This window comes from Panulirus ornatus, chromosome 73, assembly GCF_036320965.1.
Source record: "Panulirus ornatus isolate Po-2019 chromosome 73, ASM3632096v1, whole genome shotgun sequence".
Classification (NCBI taxonomy): domain Eukaryota; kingdom Metazoa; phylum Arthropoda; class Malacostraca; order Decapoda; family Palinuridae; genus Panulirus; species Panulirus ornatus.
This window is the reverse complement of record NC_092296.1, coordinates 14,929,371-14,941,007: the sequence shown is the minus strand read 5'-3', so window position 1 is coordinate 14,941,007 and position 11,637 is coordinate 14,929,371. Positions and strand designations below refer to the sequence as shown.

At 41.4% G+C, this 11,637-nt stretch overlaps 1 protein-coding gene across 1 annotated transcript in view; it reads left to right on the top strand.

The window, feature by feature from the left end:
- LOC139748269 (ecto-NOX disulfide-thiol exchanger 1) overlaps positions 1 to 11,637 on the top strand; it is a 217,819-nt gene that overhangs the window by 180,232 nt on the left and 25,950 nt on the right. The gene's annotated exons all lie outside the window — the stretch shown is intronic.

Genomic DNA, 11,637 nt, shown 5'->3' with positions numbered 1-11,637 from the left:
GATGCTCTGTACATGCCTTCACCCTCTCAATCAATACCCTCCCATATAATTTACCAGGAATACTCAACAAACTTATACCTCTGTAGTTTGAGCACTCACTCTTATCCCCTTTGCCTTTGTACAATGGCACTATGCACGCATTCCGCCAATCCTCAGGCACCTGACCATGAGTCATACATACATTAAATAACCTTACCAACCAGTCAACAATCATGAGTCATACATACATTAAATATCCTTACCAACCAGTCAACAATACAGTCACCCTTTTTTTTTTAATAAATTCCACTGCAATACCATCCAAACCTGCTGCCTTGCCGGCTTTCATCTTCTGCAAAGCTTTTACTACCTCTTCTTTGTTTACCAAATCATTTTCCCCAACCCTCTCACTTTGCACACCACCTCGACCAAGGCACCCTATATCTGCCACTCTATCATCAAACACATTCAACAAACCTTCAAAATACTCACTCCATCTCCTTCTCACATCACCACTACTTGTTATCACCTCCCCATTAGCGCCCTTCACTGAAGTTCCCGTTTGCTACCTTGTCTTATGCACTTTATTTACCTCCTTCCAGAACATCTTTTTATTTTCCCTAAAATTTAATGATACTCTCTCACCCCAACTCACATTTGCCCTCTTTTTCACCTCTTGCACCTTTCTCTTGACCTCCTGTCTCTTTCTTTTATACATTTCCCACTCAATTGCATTTTTTCCCTGCAAAAATCGTCCAAATGCCTCTCTCTTCTCTTTCACTAATAATCTTACTTCTTCATCCCAACACTCACTACCCTTTCTAATCAACCCACCTCCCACGCTTCTCATGCCACAAGCATCTTTTGCGCAATCCATCACTGATTCCCTACATACATCCCATTCCTCCCCCACTCCCATTACTTCCATTGTTCTCGCCTATTTCCATTCTGTACTCAGTCTCTCCTGGTACTTCCTCACACAAGTCTCCTTCCCAAGCTCGCTTACTCTCACCACCCTCTTCACCCCAACATTCACTCTTCTTTTCTGAAAACCCATACAAATCTTCACCTTAGCCTCCACAAGATAATGATCAGACATCCCTCCAGTACCTAATAACTAATATATATATATATATATATATATATATATATATATATATATATATATATATATATATATATATATATATATATATATCTTTTTCTTTTTTTTTCTTTCGTACTATTCGCCATTTCCCGCATTAGCGAGGTAGCGTTATCAACAGAGGACTGGGCCTTAGAGGGAATATCCTCACCTGGCCCCCTTCTCTGTTCCTTCTTTTGGAAAATTAAAAAAAAAAACGAAAGGGGAGGATTTCCAGCCACCCGCTCCCTTCCCTTTTAGTCGCCTTCTACGACACGCAGGTAATACGTGGGAAGTATTCTTTCTCCCCTATCCCCAGGGATAATATATATATATTAATTTGTTTATGGATGAGGTTGTTAGGGAGGTAAATGCAAGAGTTTTGGAAAGAGGGGCAAGTATGAAGTTTGTTGGGGATGAGAGAGCTTGGGAAGTGAGTCAGTTGTTGTTCGCTGATGATACAGCGCTGGTGGCTGATTCATGTGAGAAACTGCAGAAGCTGGTGACTGAGTTTGGTAAAGTGTGTGAAAGAAGAAAGTTAAGAGTAAATGTGAATAAGAGCAAGGTTATTAGGTACAGTAGGGTTGAGGGTCAAGTCAATTGGGAGGTAAGTTTGAATGGAGAAAAACTGGAGGAAGTAAAGTGTTTTAGATATCTGGGAGTGGATCTGGCAGCGGATGGAACCATGGAAGCGGAAGTGGATCATAGGGTGGGGGAGGGGGCAAAAATCCTAGGAGCCTTGAAGAATGTGTGGAAGTCGAGAACATTATCTCGAAAAGCAAAAATGGGTATGTTTGAAGGAATAGTGGTTCCAACAATGTTGTATGGTTGCGAGGCGTGGGTTATGGATAGAGTTGTGCACAGGAGGGTGGATGTGCTGGAAATGAGATGTTTGAGGACAATGTGTGGTGTGAGCTGGTTTGATCGAGTAAGTAACGTAAGGGTAAGAGAGATGTGTGGAAATAAAAAGAGCGTAGTTGAGAGAGCAGAAGAGGGTGTTTTGAAATGGTTTGGGCACATGGAGAGAATGAGTGAGGAAAGATTGACCAAGAGGATATATGTGTCGGAGGTGGAGGGAACGAGGAGAAGTGGGAGACCAAATTGGAGGTGGAAAGATGGAGTGAAAAAGATTTTGTGTGATCAGGACCTGAACATGCAGGAGGATGAAAGGAGGGCAAGGAATAGAGTGAATTGGATCGATGTGGTATACCGGGTTTGACGTGCTGTCAGTGGATTAAATCAGGGCATGTGAAGCGTCTGGGGTAAACCATGGAAAGCTGTGTAGGTATGTATATTTGCATGTGTGGACGTGTATGTATATACATGTGTATGGGGGTGGGTTGGGCCATTTCTTTCGTCTGTTTCCTTGCGCTACCTTGCAAACGCGGGAGACAGCGACAAAGCAAAAAAAAATATATATATATATATTGAAAAGCCATGGTGACATCACACAGCCTTGCCTCACACCTACATGTATCCCTGAACTTTCACTCAGCTCTCCATCCACTCTTACAAATGCATTTGCTCCTTTATAGAAGGCTTTTACACGTACATCCAATAGTTTTCCCTCAATACCATATATCTTTAACACATCTCACAAAGCATTCCACTTGACTCTGTCATACACTTTCTCCAGATCCATAAAAGCCATATACAACTTCTTACCATTTGCTAAATACTTTTCCATGATCATCTTTACAACAAAAATCTGATCCACTCATCCCCCTCCTTTCCTAAAAACCCTTTGCTCTTTACTTATACTGAATTCAGTCACATCCATCACTCTATCAGTTAGTATTTTTACATACACTTTTCCTGGTATACCTAACCGACTAATTCTCCTATAATTATTACATACATCCTTTGCACTTTTTCCTTTGAATAAAGGACCTCCTGTTTCCATGCTAAATTACATGTAAGATGCATCCACTCTATCACACTTTCTCCTCATACTTCAGCATTTCAGCCATAATCCCATCCAATCCAGGTGCCTTTTCTACCTACAGCCTCGTTATTGCCCTTCTCCCTCTTTGCTATAGGCCCCTGTGCTTGTATCCTCTTCCCTCCCTCAGGTGCCTTTTCTACCTACAGCCTCATTATTGCCCTTCTTCCTCTTTGCTATAGGCCCTCTGCCATACTCATGCATGTAACAACTGCTCCCTCCCCTTCTCCCATATTCATCAGTTCTTCAAATTACTCTTTCCATCTTTTTTGTACTTTCTCCTTTTGAATCAGCAATTCCCTTTCCTTCTTGCATCATCATTTCAACTCTTACATCCACCTCTTTCCTTTTTCACCTCCTTCCAGTTTAGTTTCTTATTATCCCAAAACTTTTCACTTAACTTTCTTCCAAAATCTTCATCTACTCTTTCTTAACAGCATCTTAACATTCCATTTAGATATTTTGTATTCTTCCCTCGTCCTTTGCTGAACTTCCACTGGTATATTCCTATTGAGCTTTCTACCATATGCCTTTTTCTTCTCTTCCACAGCATTTCTAATCTCTTCTGTCCACCATGCATTGCCCTTTTTATTCCAGTTCTCACCACTTTGTGTCCAACTGTTGCTTCTACAGCCTTTACCAGTATTTTTCTGAGCATTTTTAACACCTCATTCACATATAACTGCATTCCTACATTCTCTGCACTTCCATCTAAGCCATCAGTTACCTTCCTTTCATATTTTTCCCTGTACTTTTCCTGATTCACCTTGCTTGCCAACACTTTTACCTGTCCATTCTTCCTTACACCATACCTCCATTTCTCCCTGATCCTCATCCAACACAAGAACTGCAAAATGGTCTGTCTTCAAAGAATCCTCTCAGCTCTAGCATGCAGCACAGCTGTTCTCAATCTTTCAACCACTGCCACATAGTCAATCAAAGCCTTTTGCTACTCCCTTATAACATTCCTCATCCATGTATATCTGTGGATCATCGTTTGCTGGAAAAAGGTGTTTGCAAGGAATAAACCTCTCTCAGCACAAATATCCACAAAATAGCTTCCATTCTCATTTCCTCCAGGCACTCCCCATTTACCAGCTATCTCATTATGGTATGAAAAATTTATAATTGTCTTCATACGAAATGTAGCAAATGCAGGTAATGTGAGTTGCATAGAATGTGGAATGGGGAAAAAATTACTATGAAGTGGTTATTTGTGGCACTGTAAAAGATGCAAACAAAAAGGAGAGACATGCTAAGTGTTCAAAATAGGCAAGAAAGGAAAAAGATCATTCAGATGAAAATGAATTTGACAGATTTTCTTATATTTAACTTCATAGAATCCATTAAGTTCTCTTCCTCCATTTGCATGTAATATCCACGTATTTTTGTCATTTTTTCTGGTCATCTTGTTTTCCCATTGTCTTCCCTTCATTTTACTTGCAACTGAATATGGACAAGAGAAATGTGAAAATGTTAATAAAAACACAAGAGTTGAGTAAATGTGGAGAAAATTTGATTGAGTCATATAAAAGACATTAATAGGCATGAAATTTCAAGTAGTAAAACCACAAGAACAAAGCTTAAGGATGACGGGTAAGAAGACTGAAAAAAATGATGGGACGGCAGCAGATATGGTGAAGGGTAACAGTACATGCAGAAAATACTGTAGAGGCACTGTGATGAACATGAGTATAATTGATCAAAAAATATATATGCAAGCAATGTGAATATTATCACCCAGAAATTTGTTAAAAAAGATGACAAAAGAAATATGACAAACGTCTCAAGGCTAGCAGAATCAGATAGTTGTTTGTATTGTATGAATCATTAATCCTCAGGCACCTCACCATGAGTCATACATACATTAAATAACCTTACCAACCAGTCCACAATACAGTCACCCCCTTTTTTAATAGATTCCACTGCAATACCATCCAAACCTGCTGCCTTGCCGGCTTTCATCTTCCGCAAAGCTTTTACTACCTCTTCTCTGTTTACCAAATCATTTTCCCTAACCCTCTCACTTTGCACACCACCTCGACCAAAACACCCTATATCTGCCACTCTATCATCAAACACATTCAACAAACCTTCAAAATACTTACTCCATCTCCTTCTCACATCACCACTACTTGTTATCACCTCCCCATTAGCGCCCTTCACTGAAGTTCCCATTTGCTCCCTTATCTTACACACTTTATTTACCTCCTTCCAGAACATCTTTTTATTCTCCCTAAAATTTAATGATACTCTCTCACCCCAACTCTCATTTGCCCTCTTTTTCACCTCTTGCACCTTTCTCTTGACCTCCTGTCTCTTTCTTTTATACATCTCCCACTCAATTGCATTTTTTCCCTGCAAAAATTGTCCAAATGCCTCTCTCTTCTCTTTCACTAATAATCTTACTTCATCCCACCACTCACTACCCTTTCTAATCAACCCACCTCCCATGCTTCTCATGCCACAAGCATCTTTTGCACAATCCATCACTGATTCCCTAAATACATCCCATTCCTCCACCCACTCCCCTTACTTCCATTGTTCTCACCTATTTCCATTCTGTACTCAGTCTCTCCTGGTACTTCCTCACACAAGTCTCCTTCCCAAGCTCACTTACTCTCACCACCCTCTTCACCCCAACATTCACTCTTCTTTTCTGAAAACCCATACAAATCTTCACCTTAGCCTCCACAAGATAATGATCAGACATCCCTCCAGTTGCACCTCTCAGCACATTAACATACAAAAGTCTCTCTTTCGCGCGCCTGTCAATTAACACGTAATCCAATAACGCTCTCTGGCCATCTCTCCTACTTACATAAGTATACTTATGTATATCTCGCTTTTTAAACCAGGTATTCCCAATCACCAGTCCTTTTTCACCACATAAATCTACAAGCTCTTCACCATTTCCATTTACAACACCGAACACCCCATGTATACCAATTATTCCCTCAACTGCCACATTACTCACCTTTGCATTCAAATCACCCATCAGTCTCGTGCATCAAAACCACTAACACACTCATTCAGCTGCTCCCAAAACACTTGCCTCTCATGATCTTTCTTCTCATGCCCAGGTGCATATGCACCAATAATCACCCATCTCTCTCCATCAACTTTCAGTTTTACCCATATTATTCGAGAATTTACTTTCTTACATTCTATCACGTACTCCCACAACTCCTGTTTCAGGAGTACTGCTACTCCTTCCCTTGCTCTTGTCCCCTCACTAACCCTTGACTTTACTCCCAAGACATTCCCAAACCACTCTTCCCCTTTACCCTTGAGCTTCGTTTCACTCAGAGCCAAAACATCCAGGTTCCTTTCCTCAAACATACTACCTATTTCTCCTTTTTTCACATCTTGGTTACATCCACACACATTTAGACACCCCAATCTGAGTCTACAAGGATTGGCGGAATGCGTGCATAGTGCCATTGTACAAAGGCAAAGGGGATAAGAGTGAGTGCTCAAATTACAGAGGTATAAGTTTGTTGAGTATTCCTGGTAAATTATATGGGAGGGTATTGATTGAGAGGTTGAAGGCATGTACAGTGTGGTTTCAGAAGTGGTAGAGGATGTGTGGATCAGGTGTTTGCTTTGAAGAATGTATGTGCGAAATACTTAGAAAAGCAAATGGATTTGTATGTAGCATTTATGGATCTGGAAAAGGCATATGATAGAGTTGATAGAGATGCTCTGTGGAAGGTATTAAGAAAATATGGTGTGGGAGGCAAGTTGTTTGACGCAGTGAAAAGTTTTGATCGAGGATGTAAGGCATGTGTACGTGTAGGAAGAGAGGAAAGTGATTGGTTCACAGTGAATGTAGGTTTGCGGCAGGGGTGTGTGATGTCTCCATGGTTGTTTAATTTGTTTATGGATGGGGTTGTTAGGGAGGTGAATGCAAGAGTTTTGGAAAGAGGGGCAAGTATGAAGTCTGTTGTGGATGAGAGAGCTTGGGAAGTGACTCAGTTGTTGTACGCTGATGATACAGCGCTGGTGGCTGATTCATGTGAGAAACTGCAGAAGCTGGTGACTGAGTTTGGTAAAGTGTGTGAAAGAAGAAAGTTAAGAGTAAATGTGAATAAGAGCAAGGTTATTAGGTACAGTAGGGTTGAGGGTCAAGTCAATTGGGAGGTAAGTTGAATGGAGAAAAACTGGAGGAAGTAAAGTGTTTTAGATATCTGGGAGTGGATCTGGCAGCGGATGGAACCATGGAAGCGGAAGTGAATCATAGGGTGGGGGAGGGGGCGAAAATCCTGGGAGCCTTGAAGAATGTGTGAAAGTCGAGAACATTATCTCAGAAAGCAAAAATGGGTATGTTTGAAGGAATAGTGGTTCCAACAATGTTGTATGGTTGCGAGGCGTGGGCTATGGATAGAGTTGTGTGCAGGAGGGTGGATGTGCTGGAAATGAGATGTTTGAGGACAATGTGTGGTGTGAGGTGGTTTGATCGAGTAAGTAACGTAAGGGTAAGAGAGATGTGTGGAAATAAAAAGAGCGCGGTTGAGAGAGCAGAAGAGGGTGTTTTGAAATGGTTTGGGCACATGGAGAGAATGAGTGAGGAAAGATTGACCAAGAGGATATATGTGTCGGAGGTGGAGGGAACGAGGAGAAGTGGGAGACCAAATTGGAGGTGGAAAGATGGAGTGAAAAAGATTTTGTGTGATCGGGGCCTGAACATGCAGGAGGGTGAAAGGAGGGCAAGGAATAGAGTGAATTGGATCGATGTGGTATACTGGGGTTGACGTGCTGTCAGTGGATTGAATCAGGGCATGTGAAGCATCTGGGGTAAACCATGGAAAGCTGTGTAGGTATGTATATTTGTGTGTGTGGACGTGTATGTATATACATGTGTATGGGGGTGGGTTGGGCCATTTCTTTCGTCTGTTTCCTTGCCCTACCTCGCAAACGCGGGAGACAGCGACAAAGCAAAAAAAAAGTATGAAGTCTGTTGGGGATGAGAGAGCTTGGGAAGTGAGTCAGTTGTTGTTCGCTGATGATACAGCGCTGGTGGCGGATTCATGTGAGAAACTGCAGAAGCTGGTGACGGAGTTTGGTAAAGTGTGTGGAAGAAGAAAGTTAAGAGTAAATGTGAATAAGAGCAAGGTTATTAGGTACAGTAGGGTTGAGGGTCAAGTCAATTGGGAGGTGAGTTTGAATGGAGAAAAACTGGAGGAAGTGAAGTGTTTTAGATATCTGGGAGTGGATCTGTCAGCGGATGGAACCATGGAAGCGGAAGTGGATCATAGGGTGGGGGAGGGGGCGAAAATTTTGGGAGCCTTGAAAAATGTGTGGAAGTCGAGAACATTATCCCGGAAAGCAAAAATGGGTATGTTTGAAGGAATAGTAGTTCCAACAATGTTGTATGGTTGCGAGGCGTGGGCTATGGATAGAGTTGTGCGCAGGAGGATGGATGTGCTGGAAATGAGATGTTTGAGGACAATGTGTGGTGTGAGGTGGTTTGATCGAGTAAGTAACATAAGGGTAAGAGAGATGTGTGGAAATAAAAAGAGCGTGGTTGAGAGAGCAGAAGAGGGTGTTTTGAAATGGTTTGGGCACATGGAGAGAATGAGTGAGGAAAGATTGACCAAGAGGATATATGTGTCGGAGGTGGAGGGAACGAGGAGAAGAGGGAGACCAAATTGGAGGTGGAAAGATGGAGTGAAAAGGATTTTGTGTGATCGGGGCCTGAACATGCAGGAGGGTGAAAGGAGGGCAAGGAATAGAGTGAATTGGAGCGAAGTGGTATACAGGGGTTGACGTGCTGTCAGTGGATTGAATCAAGGCATGTGAAGCGTCCGGGGTAAACCAAGGAAAGCTGTGTAGGTATGTATATTTGCGTGTGTGGACGTGTGTATGTACATGTGTATGGGGGGGGTTAGGCCATTTCTTTCGTCTGTTTCCTTGCGCTACCTCGCAAACGCGGGAGACAGCGACAAAGTATTAAAAAAAAAAAAAAAAAAAATATATATATATATATATATATATATATATATATATATATATATATATATATATATTATCCCTGGGGATAGGGGAGAAAGAATACTTCCCACATATTCCCTGCATGTCGTAGAAGGCGACTAAAAGGGGAGGGAGTGGGTGGCTGGAAATCTTCCCCTCTCATTTTTTTTTAATTTTCCAAAAGAAGGAACAAAGGGGGCCAGGTGAGGATATTCCCTCAAAGGCCCAGTCCTCCATTCTTAACACTACCTCGCTAATGCGGGAAATGGCGAATAGTACGATTTTTTTTTTTTTTTTTTTTTTTTTTTTTTCCGGTCTCCCGCATTTGCGAGGTAGCGCAAGGAAGCAGACGAAAGAAATGGCCCAACCCACCCCCATACACATGTATATACATACACGTCCACACACGCAAATATACATACCTACACAGCTTTCCATGGTTTACCCCAGACGCTTCACATACCCTGATTCAATCCACTGACAGCACGTCAACCCCGGTATACCACATCGATCCAATTCACTCTATTCCTTGCCCTCCTTTCACCCTCCTGCATGTTCAGGCCCCGATCACACAAAATCTTTTTCACTCCATCTTTCCACCTCCAATTTGGTCTCCCACTTCTCCTCATTCCCTCCACCTCCGACACATATATCCTCTTGGTCACTCTTTCCTCATTCATTCTCTCCATGTGCCCAAACCATTTCAAAACACCCTCTTCTGCTCTCTCAACCACGCTCTTTTTATTTCCACACATCTCTGTTACCCTTACGTTACTTACTCAATCAAACCACCTCACACCACACATTGTCCTCAAACATCTCATTTCCAGCACATCCACCCTCCTGCGCACAACTCTATCCATAGCCCACGCCTTGCAACCATACAACATTGTTGGAACCACCATTCCTTCAAACATACCCATTTCTGCTTTCCGAGATAATGTTCTCAACTTCCACACATTCTTCAAGGCTCCCAGGATTTTCTCCCCCTCCCCCACCCTATGATCCACTTCCGCTTCCATGGTTCCATCCGCTGCCAGATCCACTCCCAGATATCTAAAACACTTTACTTCCTCCAGTTTTTCTCCATTCAACTTACCTCCCAATTGACTTGACCCTCAACCCTACTGTACCTAATAACCTTGCTCTTATTCACATTTACTCTTAACTTTCTTCTTTCACACACTTTACCAAACTCAGTCACCAGCTTCTGCAGTTTCTCACATGAATCAGCCACCAGCGCTGTATCATCAGCAAACAAGAACTGACTCACTTCCCAAGCTCTCTCATCCACAACAGACTTCATACTTGCCCCTCTTTCCAAAACTCTTGCATTCACCTCCCTAACAACCCCATCCATAAACAAATTAAACAACCATGGAGACATCACACACCCCTGCCGCAAACCTACATTCACTGTGAACCAATCACTTTCCTCTCTTCCTACACGTACACATGCCTTACATCCTCGATCAAAACTTTTCACTGCGTCAAACAACTTGCCTCCCACACCATATTTTCTTAATACCTTCCACAGAGCATCTCTATCAACTCTATCATATGCCTTCTCCAGATCCATAAATGCTACATACAAATCCATTTGCTTTTCTAAGTATTTCTCACATACATTCTTCAAAGCAAACACCTGATCCACACATCCTCTACCACTTCTGAAACCATATATATATATATATATATATATATATTTATTTATTTATTTTGCTTTGTCACTGTCTCCCGCGTTTGCGAGGTAGCGCAAGGAAACAGACGAAAGAAATGGCCTAACCCACCCCCATACACAATGTATATACATACACGTCCACACACGCAAATATATATACCTATACATCTCAATGTACACATATATATACACACACAGACACATACATATATACCCATGCACACAATTCACACTGTCTGCCTTTATTTATTCCCATCGCCACCTCGCCACACATGGAATATATATATATATATATATATATATATATATATATATATATATATATATATATATATATATATATATATATATATATATATTTATTATATATCCCTAGGGTTAGGGGAGAAAGAATACTTCCCACGTATTCCCTGCGTGTCATAGAAGGCGACTAAAAGGGAAGGGAGTGGGGGCCTGGAAATCCTCCCCTCTCGTTTTTAATTTTCCAAAAGTAGAAACAGAGAAGGGGGCTCAGTGAGGATACTCCCTCAAAGGTTCAGTCCTCTGTTCTTAACGCTGCCTCGCAAACGCGGGAAATGGCAAATAGTATGAAAAAAAAATGTTAAGTAGAATGTATATTAACTCATTGACTCTGTTCAGTCTTAGATATTTAGTGTGCCCATACAGATACAATTTTTAGTGAATTCTGATTTAATTTTTTTCAGATAAAAATTTACGCTGAATATGTGTATTGTGAATTTTTTAATGTAGGATGCAACTTTGCCAAGTGCAAAATGTGTCCTCTGCTGATTATGTAATACATACTTTTTTTTCTTTTTTTTTTTGTACAATCATGTTCTATTTCCCAATATGTGTTTTATTATTTAGAGAAAATCTAAAACATTATCCATATTCATTTCGCATGCTGCTTGGTCACGTAGCAGCCAGGTTGACGAAGTA